This window comes from Lissotriton helveticus, chromosome 8 (assembly GCF_964261635.1).
Source record: "Lissotriton helveticus chromosome 8, aLisHel1.1, whole genome shotgun sequence".
Taxonomy (NCBI): domain Eukaryota; kingdom Metazoa; phylum Chordata; class Amphibia; order Caudata; family Salamandridae; genus Lissotriton; species Lissotriton helveticus.
In genome coordinates, this window is record NC_136069.1 from 1,726,037,796 (window position 1) to 1,726,051,418 (window position 13,623).

The following is a 13,623-nucleotide window of genomic DNA, read 5'->3' on the forward strand; positions in this document are numbered from 1 at the left end:
AAGAGATTATTGATGAAACAGGCCAGGTACACACTGACGACACTGACATTGCTGAGACTTTCCGTGACTTTTACACCCATCTCTACGATGCACAGTGTTTAAAGTCGACAGCCATAGACTCCTATTTGAATTGGGTTGTGTTCTCCTGCTTGTCCCAGGTGCATGCTGGAACGGGAGATCCGCCAAGAGGAAGTCATCTCAGCCATCTCGCGCCTAAAAATAGCTAGATCACCGGGCCCTGATGGGTACACGGCAGCCTTTTATAAACAATTCTGCCCCACACTCACCCATCTTCTCACGCGCCTCTTCAATTCCTTTGCTTCTTCAGGGGCGATTCCCCCCCTCCATGTTACAAGCAGACATAGTAGTTATCCACATGCCCGGTAAGGACAAGAAGCTTTGCGCGGCATAGCGGCCTATCTCTCTTTTAAATATCGACCTAAAGCTGTACACCAGCATCCTTGCGACTCGCCTAGCTCCCCACTTACCTGGGTTGATCGACCCGACCAAGCCGGGTTCATCCCCCAGAGACGGACCAGCTACAACACAAAGCGGGTGCTTCACCTCATCGAAAAAGCCTCCCGAATTCCAGGTGATTACATACTCCTGGCCGTCGATGCTGAAAAAGCATTTGATTGAGTACACTGGACCTACTTGGAGCAAGTGCTGTCCCGTTTCGGCTTGGGGGAAAAGATGAGGAACCGTATCCTTAACTGCTACCGGAGCCCTGCGGCTGTGGTGAGAGTGAACGGACACTCGTCTACACCCTTCCCCATCCACAGAGGCACTATTCAGGGGTGCCCTCTGTCACCCCTGCTCTTTCCCTTATATATGGAACCCCTGTAGCAACGAGTCCGTGAGCATCCTGGAATTCCAGGAATACGCTTTGGCAGTGACACCCACACCATTAGTTTGTCCACGGATGACGTTCTGGTCACTTTGACAGAACTGGCAACGGCTTTGGTCGCCTTCCTGCAGGAGCTGGACTTCTTCGGGGAGGCGTCAGGTTTAAAGTTAATATTACCAAGTCCACGTCCCTCAACCTTTCTATGCCTCCCCCGATGCTAGCGGACCTACAGGCTCGCCATTCCCTACAGAGGTCTGTCGATACGGTCTCCTATTTGGGGATCCAGCTGGCCCCCACACTTCAGGCGATGAGGGTGGCCAACTATACCATCCTGCAGTCCCGCATCCGCGCGGATCTTCGACGATGGAAACATTACCCGATCTCTTAGCTTGGCCGTGTTGCTGAAGTCAAGATGACGTTTCTCTCCAAACTTCTCTATCTATTTCAAATGCTCCCCCAGCAACCCCTCACCGGCTGGCTTCAGCGGGTGCAGTCAGAACTCTCTCAATTTATCTGGCAGGGTCGCAAACCGAGGATCAAGCAGACGGTCAGCTTCCTCCCCCCAGATGAGGGGGTTATAGGATCCCGCATCTTGTGTTGTATTATAGGTGGAGTGGAGCCGAGCCGAGTCTGAAAAACACTGGCTCTTTCAGGACCGGACTATATTGGGCACCTCCCTGATGAAGATCCCTTTCCTTTGAAAGGCCCAACGCCCCCCAAACCTCTATGCTTCTCATATCACCCGCACGACCCTGTTGGTCTGGTACCAGACAAACAGGTGACATGGACTGACAACCTTCCCTTCCCCGCTCACTCCTCTCTTTGGACCGGAGATGGGGGAGACCTCCTTCCCCCATTGGAGAACCACCAGATGTCGTGCACTTGGTTCACTCTATGACGCCAAAGGAGTGGTACCCTTTACACAGCTGCATGCAGATTACGGCCTCTTGGAATCTGAGCACTTGCATTATTTGCAGTTCTGACATTGGGGTTTGCTTCCAGAGGTTAAATCACGGGTCCACAGACACCTCACCCAGTTTGAGCGTTGGCTGATCACACGCACTTCCGACAAGAAGCTCATATCAGACCTATATAGGATGCTCCTATCTCGTTACATTCACACCTACCATGCAGTGCGGGCCCAATGGGAGAGGGACCTTGTTCGTGATTTCACTAGCAAAGAATGGGAGGGGATTTGCTATAGGGCGCGACACACTGCGACTCATGTAGGCCTCAGCGAAACTTTCACGAAACTTGCGTACTATTGGTATTATACTCCTAAGCGCATGCATCGCATTGACAGAGGGGATGCTGGAGGGGATGTGGGAAGGTGGGGAATCTTGTCCACACTCCTCTGGGAATGCGAACACCTGACACACTATTGGACCCAGGTGCTCGACAACATCGACAACATCGACGATCGTTTAGATACGGAGATCCTCCGACTTCCAGAGTATGTACTTCTGGGAGTTCCCAACCTGCTCACTTATCCGCTGAAATCCATGAGGGGAAACAAATGTGCCTTGCATTGGGCTCTGCCACACAAAACATTCTCTCCCACTGGAAATCTACACGTACTCCAACACTCACAGGGTGGCTCCACCATTTATGGAACATTTTGGGTATGGAGAAGATCTCGCTTACTGCGGCCGGCAAGGGCTCAAGCTTTAACAACTTATGGCAGCCTTTCCTGACTCTACTAGCACAGGACTTGAGGGAGCTCTCATGCCAGAGATACTTGCGCCTTCTGCTCATGGTGCCAGTGGACACTCCTGCGCCGAACCCTGCAGTTTAATCACCACCTGTCTTTGGCCGGGCGAGGGTAGGGCTATGCGGGTGGCGGGGAGGGAGCGCACATTCTTATTTTTCACCCTTTTCTTCTTCTATTCCAAGGTTAGGGTGGGAGGGGGTTAAGTATATTGGTATTACTTCATTGTTTAATTTTTTGGTAACATTCTTTGTCATTCGTTGGCATTGGAGCCCTGCGTGGCCCAACTGATTGTATTGCAGTTTTGCAAATTTGCAGTATTTTACATTTATTTCAGTAAAAAGATTTAAACCTAAAAACAGCTATCATAACATTGTGAGTAGTTTCCTAATATAAACCTATGCATTAATCTGCTTTAAAATACATGGTGGGACATTCATTAAATTACCTCCCTAAAGGTTGCAGAGGTCAAGTATTGCACATGGGTGCATTTTATGGTGTGTGTAAAGTTCCACCATGTTTGCTTGTGCTAGGGCTATTATCACAGCAGTTCAGATGGTGCAGGAAGTTTGGGCAGATTCCAAGCATTAAGTATGGAGATAAGTCTAGCACCTCAATGTTGTAGGAGAGGTGCTTTTGTAGGTTGTACTGCTGCTGGTTTGAGACAGCAGTGTTGTTCTGGGGATGGTATGGTGATTGCAAATAAGCTGTCACCAGGCAGGTCGCTCCCCTCACCGCCGCACAGCCCCCCTGTGTGCCAGTGCCCCGCCACTGCTGCCGCTCGTTTCTGGAGTGTGCCACTTGTTGGGTTTGTGCCTGCTTCCTCCTCTGCCATAACTGTGTAATCTGTGCTGTTGTTACTGTTTTGTTGTATTTCTTGCTGCCTTGCCCCCTTTATTTTCTGTCCCTCTTTCGCCTCTGTGACCCCTGTTCACCCCTCCGTGGTTCCCTCCGCTGCATCCCCTGTGGCCCCGCCCCCCTGTATTCCCATTGGCCACCCCGCTTCCACTTCCCAGCTGCTCCTCCCTCCCATATTCCCTCATATGGAGGCCGCGCAGCGATAGAGAGAGCAACCCTTGAGCCTGTCACCAGGCAGGTCGCTCCCCTCACCGCCGCACAGCCCCCTGTGTGCCCTGTGCCCTGCCACTGCTGCCGCTCGTTTCTGTAGTGTGCCGCTTCTTAGCTTTGTGCATGCTTCCTCCTCTGCCATAACTGTGTAATCTGTGCTGTTGTCACTGTTTTGTTGTATTTCTTGTTGCCTTGCCCCCTTTTATTTTGTGTCCCCCTTTTGCCTCTGTGACCCCCGCTCGCCCACTCACCCCGCCGTGGTTCCCGCTGCTGCGTCCCCTGTGGCCCGCCCCACTGTATTCCCATTGGCCACCCCGCTCCTGCCTCCCAGCTGCTCCTCCCTCCCACATCCCCTCATATGGAGGCCGCGCAGAGGCCGCGCCGCTGGAAAGGCAAGCCCGTCTGCGCCCATCCGCATCTGGACCGCGCCCTGCGCCAGAACACCTGGACCCCGGAGACGCCACGACGCCCTTCTGCGCTACAAAGCCAGCACCCTCCATGCACTCAACCCTGGCCGAGAACACACCTGCTACCGGGCAACCCCAAAGCGCACCCAAGACCCCTTCACCTGCCGGATCTGCAACTTCACCAGCATCCGGCCAGCCAAACTGCCCACCAAGGAACCCAACTACCTCAGATGCATCCTCCTCAACACCCGCTCCACCCGCAAACACGTGGTCGAGCTCTGGGACCTCCTCGACTCTACCTCCCCTGACGTCGCCTTCCTGACAGAGACCTGGCTGAACCCTGCCTCCACACCCGACATCGCCATTGCCATTCCGGAAGGATACAAGATCACGCGCAGGGACCACACCAACGGAACAGGAGGAGGAATCGCCATCGTCCACAGGAAAAACCCTCAGAGTATCGACCAACACCGACGACACCATCAGCACCGCTGAACACATGCACTTCCAGATCCACACCGATCCCAACACCACCCTCAGAGTAACCCTCATCTACAGACCCCCCAGACCCCGACCATAGTTCAGCGACTCCATCGCCGACTTTGTCAGCATGCACACCCTCACCTCCATGAACTACATCCTCCTAGGAGACCTGAACTTCCATCTCGAGAACAACAACAACACCAACTCCACCGCCCTGCTCACCAACCTCAGACTCAGACAACTCGTGACAACACCCACCGACACCGCCGGCCACACACTCGACCCCATCTTCACCGCAAGTGCCCAGGTCTCCTTCAACTGCATCACCAAACCCTACTGGACCGACCACCACTGCATGCACTTCACCTTCAGGAACCCCATCACGCACCACTGCACCCAACTGCTGCCCCGACAATGCTGGAGCAAAGTCACCGAGGACCAGCTCACCACCACCCTCGCCCAGAACCCACCCACCGACTCCACCGACCCTGACACTGCCGCCCACAACCTCAGACAGTGGATCGACGACTGCCCCAGCACTCTTGCCCGCTCAAGACACCCTCCAACAACCACACCAGCAAGAAAGTCACCTGGTTCACCGGAGACCTCCAGGCCTCCAAAAGAATATGCTGAAAACTGGAGAAAAACTGGTTCTGAGAACGATCATCGGTCTGCTACACAGCCCACAAGAACGCCGCCCGCAGCCATCACAAACTCATCAGAGCCGCTGAAAGGACCTCATTCAAGGACCGCCTTGACAACTGCACACACAATAGTAAGGAGCTCTTCAACATCGTGAAGGAACTCTCCAACCCCAGCTCCAACGCCAACGACATCCCACCTTTGCAAGACCTATGCGACTCACTGGCTACATTCTTCCACCTCAAGATCACCGACATCCACGACAGCTTCAAAGCCACAACCGCACCGAAGACCACCACACGCACCAACCATCTACTCTCCTGGACAAGCGCCAACAACAAGGACAACAGCAAGATCATGAAGATCATCCACTTCTGCTCACCGCTAGACCCATGCCCCAACCACATCTTCAACAAAGCCAGCGCATCCATAGCACCCCATCTCAGCAAGGCCATCAACATCTTCTTCAAGATAGCAACCTTTCCGTAAGCTGGAAACACGCCGAGATCAGCGCCTTACTCAAGAAACCAAAGGTGGACCCCAAGGACTTCCAAGAACCTCCGGCCCATCTCCCTGCTCCCATTTCCAGCTAAGGTCATAAATAAAATTGTCAACAAACAGATGACCCGCTACCTCGAAGACAACAAAATCCTGGACCCATCCCAGTCTGGTTTCCGCAGCAACCAAAGCACCGAGACTGCTCTCACCTCCACCACAGATGACATCAGGACCCTACTAGACAACGGATAAACAGCAGCCCTCATCCTCCTGGAACTGTCAGCCGCCTTTGACACGGTCTCCCACCACACCCTACGCACACGCCTACATGACGCCGGAATCCGAGGGAAGGCCCTGGACTGGGCCACATCCTTCCTCTCCGGCAGAACTCAGAGCGTCCGCCTCCCCCCTTTCACTCCAATGCCACCGAGATCAGCCCGACATTATTCAATATCTACATGGCACCCCTCGCTTACGTCGCCCATAACACAACCTCAGCATAATTTCCTACGCCAACGGCACCCAGCTGATCATCTCCCTCACCAACGACCCCCCACACTGCCAAAACCAACCTCCACAAAGAAATGAAGGCCATCGCCGACTGGATGAGGAACAGCCGACTGAAACTGAACTCTGACAAAATGGAGGTCCTCATTCTTGGGTCCACTCCTTCGGCCTGGGATGACTCCTGGTGGCCGAACACACTGGGAACTACTCCGAAACCCATAGACCACGCACGCAACCTAGGGGTCATCCTCGACTCCACCCTCACCATGACTAAGCAGGTCAACACCGTCTCCTCCTCCTGCTTCAACATCCTCCGAATGCTCTGTAGGATCTTCAAGTCGATCCCTATTGAGACAAGAAGAACAGTCACCCAGGCCCTCGTCACCAGCAGGATGGACTACGGTAACGCCCTCTACGCAGGAGCTTCGGCCAAGCTCCTGAGATGGCTGCAACATATCCAGAACACCTCTACACGTCTGATCCTCAACATCACCCGACAAAGTCACATCACTCTCCACCTGAGAGACCTACACTGGCTCCCCGTCAACAAGAGGATAACTTTCAGGCTCCTCATCCACACACACAAAGCCCTCCACGTCAACGGCCCAGGGTACCTCAACAGACGACTCAGCTTCTACACCCCCACCCGCAAGCTCCGCTCTGCCGACCTTGACCTCGCCGCTGTTCCCCGCATCTGAAGAATGACAGCCGGAGGCAGATCCTTCTCCCACCTCGCTGCCAAGTCCTGGAACACCCTCCCCACCAACCTACGGCAGACCCAAGGCCTACTGGCCTTCAGAAGACTAATCAAGACCTGGCTCTTCGATCAGTAGCAGCAACCCTCCTGCCCCCCAGCGCCTTGAGACCCTCGAGGGTATGTAGAGCGCTCTACAAGTGTCCTGATTGATTGATTAGATGTGTTGTATGCATAGAGTTTGCTCATTAGCTGTCTTAGATGTGGTGTATATATGGCGCTCGTGTACTAGCTGTCTTAGATGTGGTGTATGCATGGAGCTTGCATACCACCTGCCTTAGATGTGATGAATGTATTGTGCTCATGTACTAGCTGTCTTAGATGTGGTGTATGGATGGAGCTGGCATACTAGCTGTCTTAAATATTGTGTATGTATGAAGCTTGTGTAATATCTGTCTTAGAAGTGGTTTGCATCTATGGAGCTTGCGTGATAGCTGTCTTAGATGTAGTGTATGTTTGGAGCTTGCATACTATGGCGCTTATTTACAAGCCCCTTGTGTCACCAGCACATCACTATTTATGTGATAAAAAGAGATGCACTGGTGGCCTGGGGAACTTGCAAATAAGTCTTAGATGTGGTGTATATGTGAAGTTATTGTACTGTATTAAATGTGTGTGTATGGAGCTTGTGTAATATCTGCCTTAGAAAGGGTATGCATCCATGAAGCTTGCGCACTAGGGAGCATATTTGCAAGCTCCTATCACCACCACATCACTTTTCTGTACGCTGTGGAGGCGTTAGGGGCTTTGCCTTATTGACAAGGCGGGGTTGAGCTACTTACTTAGCGTGAAAGGGGTGGGTAATGGAAGTTGTGGTAGGCGTACCACGGCGACACCCAATGATTTTGCCGCCTCCCCGTATTTACATGGGTTGCGTAACTATGGGGCAGCACCAAAATGAATACAAGGGTAAACCTGGTCTTACCCTTGTGCCACGCAGAGAAATGTGTAATTTCTCTTCATTTTTGCTGTTTCCATGTGTGCTGTGTTGTGCAGCACACATGGAAACAGCAAAATGCCATTGATTGTTTATGTGCAGCAAAGTGTTCCTTCCTGCACTTAAACAATCATTAAAAGAAATGATGTTTTGCAACTTCTATGTGTGCTGCATTAAGCAGCACACATAGAAGTGTCAAAACACCATTTCAGATTGTTTATGTGCAAGAAGGGACAGCTTCCTGTACATAAGCAATCATTTCCCTCAATGCAGACACTCTTGCTCTATGGTGCAAGGGTGCCTGCGTTGGCGCTACCCAGGTAAATTAGCGACAGCGTAGGGGGACCCACGGGCAGCGCAAGGGGCTTGTATATAAGCTCATATCTGTCTGAGATGTGGTGTATGTATGGAGCTTGTGTACTAGCTGTCTTAGATGTGGTGTATGTATGAAGCTTGCGTACTATTTATCTCCGATGTGGTGTATGTTTAGAGCTTGTGTACTAGTTGTCTTAGATGTGGTGTATGTATGGCACTTGCGTACTATTTATCTCCGATGTGGTGTATGTTTAGAGCTTGTGTACTAGCTGTCTTAGATGTGGTGTATGTATGAAGCTTGCGTACTAGCCTTCTTAGATTTGTTGTATCTATGAAGCTTGTGTACTAGCTGTCTTCAATGTCATGCTATGTGTTTTAGATGTGGTGTATGTATCAATCTTGCGTACTAGCTGTCTTCAATGTGGTGAATGTATGATCCTTGGTACTAGCTGTCTTAGATGTGTTTATCTATGAAGCTTGTGTAGTAGCTGTCTTCAGTGTCATGCTATGGGTTTTAGATGTGGTGTATGTATCAGTCTTGCGTACTAGCTGTCTTCAATGTGGTGTATGTATGATTCTTGGTAGTAGCTTTCTTAGATGTGTTGTATCTATGAAGCTTGTGTACTAGCTGTCTTAGGTGTGATGTATGTATAGAACCTGCACTCTGACAGTCTTTGTCTTCCTACTGTACATATAAAATGTGTGTGGTGTAACATGTGGAACGATACGCCCTCAGTCTGAGGTGGCTGCAACATTTGCAGGTCTTGGGCAGTTTCAGTGTGAGATATGGGACTGGATGTTGTCTTGTGGTTTCTGTTGGATGTGAGGCTTGGGGAGCCTCATGTCATGAAGTGTTGAGAAGTTTCCTTGACCCGTCAGGGAGTGACTGATTTGTTGCCTTTCTGTGTCTGCGTGAGTGTTGTTGCATATACCATGGTTAGTTGGTCTGTTGTCTTTGAGATCTGTTGGATCTGAGCTGTTTCGTCAATCTAAAATCAGCTTTGGACATGGTCCCGAGAGGCCTTTTACGGGCAAAACTGGCCAAATGGGGAGCGCCCCCAAACCTGCTCAAAGCAATTATTAATCTATACTCGGATACCTGGGTACAAATCAAAATAGGTAAGGGTGACAGGAAGACATGAAAGATTCCCACATCCATTGGCCTTAAACAGGGATGCGTCCTAGCCCCGTTCCTTTTTAATATTTATATAGCAGACCTGGACACCCTGTTATCTGAAGTTTCGAGTGACCCTCCAAAACACGGACTAGGACCAGTGCACAGCTTACAATATGCAGATGACATTGCTTTATGTAGCCGGACCTCCATCGGCTTGCAGCACCAAATCACCATTCTACATAGTGTAACTGAATTCCTAGGCCTGAATCTAAACTACAGGAAAACCAAAGTCCTCTGCATCTTGCCAAAAAATAGACAGCAAGACTGCAAAATTCAAATGGAATGTCACTGGCAATAAGATCAAACGGGTGAACACCTACAAATATCTAGCGGTGGAACTGGATTCCAGACTAAACTTCAAAAAGTATTTTGCACAACGAAGGACCTTGGCAAACAAATTGTTTTTTGCACTCAATCTAATAAACAAAACAATGGGCAGTTCGTCTCAGTCATAACTATTGTAAATTATCAGTGCTAAATTTTTACCGTCTTTGACTTATGGCTCGGCACCCCTCAAGGGCAAAGACAAACGATCCTCAACACTCTACAGTTTGTCCTGTTCAAAAGGATTTACCGCGTACCACGACACACCTGCCAAGCACACGTACGCTTGGAATTCAGACTTAAGCATCAGTTCCCGGTGAGAATGGCTTCTCTAATCAAATTGTGCTGGAAATTGAGAGCCGCCGCTCCGGAGTCCTTGGCCGCTTTGTGTTGGTCTGAAATGGAAAGCTATGGGCAATATCTTCGCATCCGGCGCAATTGCACTGAAAAAGAAGAATATTTAAGGCATGCGGAAGTTTTGACAAACAATTTAAAACAACGAGGATACCCGAAGAAACTTCTGAGGAAATCATGTAAAAGAGCTTGGTGGACACCAAGAGAATGCCTGCTTGAAAGGAGACCAAAAAAGACGACAGACAGAATGGTATTTGTATCCACGTTCTGTCCCAATTCAAATAAATTGAAAAAATTAGTCAAACAGAATTGGCACCTATTAAAAAATCTAGATCAAGCCTTCAAAAGCGAGCCGCTGTTCGCATTTAGGAAGAACTACAGCATTTCAAACCATTTGGTAAGAGCAGCATTGCCAACAACTAAGAGACCGGATTTACGTTCCATGTTGTGTTTGCCTCCGCTTCAGGGGCACCATAAATGTGGCAACTGCTCGTGTTGTGACTCCACCAAGGAAGGTAAAGTGTTTACACATAATTCAATCAATTGGAGACACAATACTTTTTCAAACTGCAAGACCCGGTATGTGGTTTATGGAATCTGGTGTCCATGCAACCTCTTATATATTGGTAAAACCAACCAAGAGGTACGCGTCAGGATACAGCAACACAAGTCCAGAATTAAGAACAATGTCGCCAATGCTCCCCTGGTCAATCATTGGAAAGAGAAAAATCACCAAGAAAGTGAATTGACTTGGACAGTCATCTCCAAAGTGGAAAATGACATTAGAGGAGGCGACTTGGATGCCAAATTGATTAAACGTGAGGCCATGCTCATTGTCAAATTCAATACTGTATTTCTGGGATTAAACGAACTGACGGAAATCTTTAAACTGTAAGCCTATGAACATGTCAAGCAATCATCCAAACCTTGTTCCAAAATCAAGGCAACCACATATTCACCACTAAACCTTTTCAAGCAGTGAATCCCGCTAATTCTGTCATGTCTCACCAGCAAAAAACAACAATAAAGTTTGTTCATCCAACAAACTCCCATAAGACTACAATTCCCAGCATCCAATGCTAACCAGGAAGTGCAAACAACCATTGTAGCGTTTGGATGGCCTTGGAGTAAGATGTGCACACACGACGATCTCCCAAGTAAGTTGGACTTCTTCATTCCAAATATTCACGTTAGCAGAATCGGTTTCATTACATTAAAACCGCTAAGACTCCGTTATTTCTTTGAACAGCATACTGACTGGCAACGGGAGTCCGTCGCTTTCAAAAATTACATCGCGCCTTAACTGCCGACTGAGGTAAGCGGCAATCCTTTAATCCTTCAAGCCTTAACTGTTTGACTAATGGCAACATGAAAGGTTAGACGCTAAATGGGTTTTTCCTTTCACGCAGCACATTTACCGACACCGGCAATCCTCTCTAAAAATACAACGCGCCCGACTTGCCAACAGAGGTAAGCGGCTCGTTTTTCAACTTTTCATGTGCACCCCTAACAAGTTCAACGGGTTGTGTATAATGACAGAGCCACCCTTGTACCCTTTTCATTTAGATAGGCGGGACGGGCAGAATCCAAACGCCATGGAATAATTAGAAGTAAGTGCGAGACACAAATGGTTCATTTTGGTGGATTGTATGCTTGATATGCTTCATTGCTGATTGGCTTCTCTTGACAAACTCTCTTTAGACCAAGATTTCACCAAACTTCCCAGCTTTTGTAGCCAAGTGCAAGGTAGGTGAGGTTACTTGAGTATTGGGGTAAGGCAGCATAGAGACGCGGTTTCCCCCCCCTCCAAAAAACTTTTGTTCTTCTATTACAGATTGGTCCTGATGAGAACTACGCAATAATGTTAGTTCGAAATGCGTAGACCTTCTAGTAGCCAAATTGGTTCAATAATAATTGACGCAGAAAAATTTGTTTATATCAAATTTATTGTGAAGTAAACATTGACTTTTGTTGCTGTTTATGTTAACAGCATTTATTGAATCATTCACGTTTTCATAGTAAATTGTTGTTTTGTTGTGGGATGAGTGAGGTATGAATGATGATTGAATGGCAAACAATGAGTTTGTAATCACTGTAAATATTTATTGTTGTGCACTCCAGGTTTTTAATATTTGTATCAGATTGTGGAAATCACTATCAAAATAGAAGTGAAAAATTGAAAAAATATATAAAAATTGGTTTGGATTCATTCAATAAACATATTGTTCAAGTCGTATGTTTATACAAACAAATGTGTACTTTTGAATTTTGCGGCATTTGCACTGTTTTTGTTCATTAGACGCTTGTGGCAAGCGATGCCGGTGGGAGCCCAGACCCAGTGGTTTTGTTTTCATTTATAATTGCAGACAATTGTCTGTGAGGTCCCTCATTCCCAGTGGAACTATCAGAATAGGGATTGTGAGCCGTAGTGCCAGTGATAGACCAGGCAGCAAACCTATAGGTGCTACATTGGTTTTTCGTCATTTGTGGTGTGTGTGTAATCTGGTTGTGTGAGCCTGTGTGAATTCGTCAGAGTATGTCTGAAAATGAAACATTTGCGTACAGCGAAGAACACATAAGAAACCTTTTAGCCGCCCCCCCTTTATTCGTTTCCGCATCGCTGAGCGTCTCGGCGCAAAACCAAAATGAGATAGACAAACTCACAAGGTTAAAAAAGAAGCAAATTCGGACAGATTTGCATGGCCATTTCCTCCTACAGCACTTGAGGAGTGGAACAATCCCAGGAGGATTACAGGTAAAAAATATTCCAGTTATTTTCACGGAAGACCCGATATACAAAAAAGGTTATAGTTATATAGAAACAAAGTGCAGCAGGGACCTCATGGTACTAACCATAGAAACGGCCCAAAGATTGTCGAAAACACAATTGGAAGAAATTCAAGCACTAGAAAATGCGATTTCTACCAATCAACTAATCACGGATGCCAAAACTTTATTGGAAAAAGTCCAGAAGGAAATAGGAGAATTCAAAGACTACACTGTGAATCAAAAAACAGCACAATTTGAAAAGGACAAACTGAATTTCAATTTAGAAAAAGTGTACCCTTTCCTCCAAACTGACTTTTATTCAAGACCTGAATCAAGAAAACACCTACAACAATACCAGGGTAGATCCTACAATAAATTCATAACCTTTTCGGATACATCATCCTCGGGAAGCTCAAACGAAGGGGATAATTCTACCTACCAAAGTAATTACAACAAAAGAGGTGGCCATCAACAACAACAGCAAGGATTTAATCAACAACATCAAGGGCCTTTTTTAGGCAGAGGCCAGTCAAAACAACGAGGCAAGACACGGAATACCCCTCAACCATGGGAGATGTCAACGAGACGGCAAAATTACAAAAATTGATGCCTTCGCCCATATTCAATCTATCAGGGAAAATTCTGACGAAGGATGAAGAATCTATTTTGAGCAAAGGACTAACATTCGTTCCTTCCAAACAGACGGACTTCATTAAACTAAAAACGGAAGTGATTGAATTTTGCCGCAAACTAAGGTTAAAAATATTTTTCTCAGAAAATACGTACCAACCCACAACGGAGACAACAGGCCTACGAAACAAATCGACATTTTG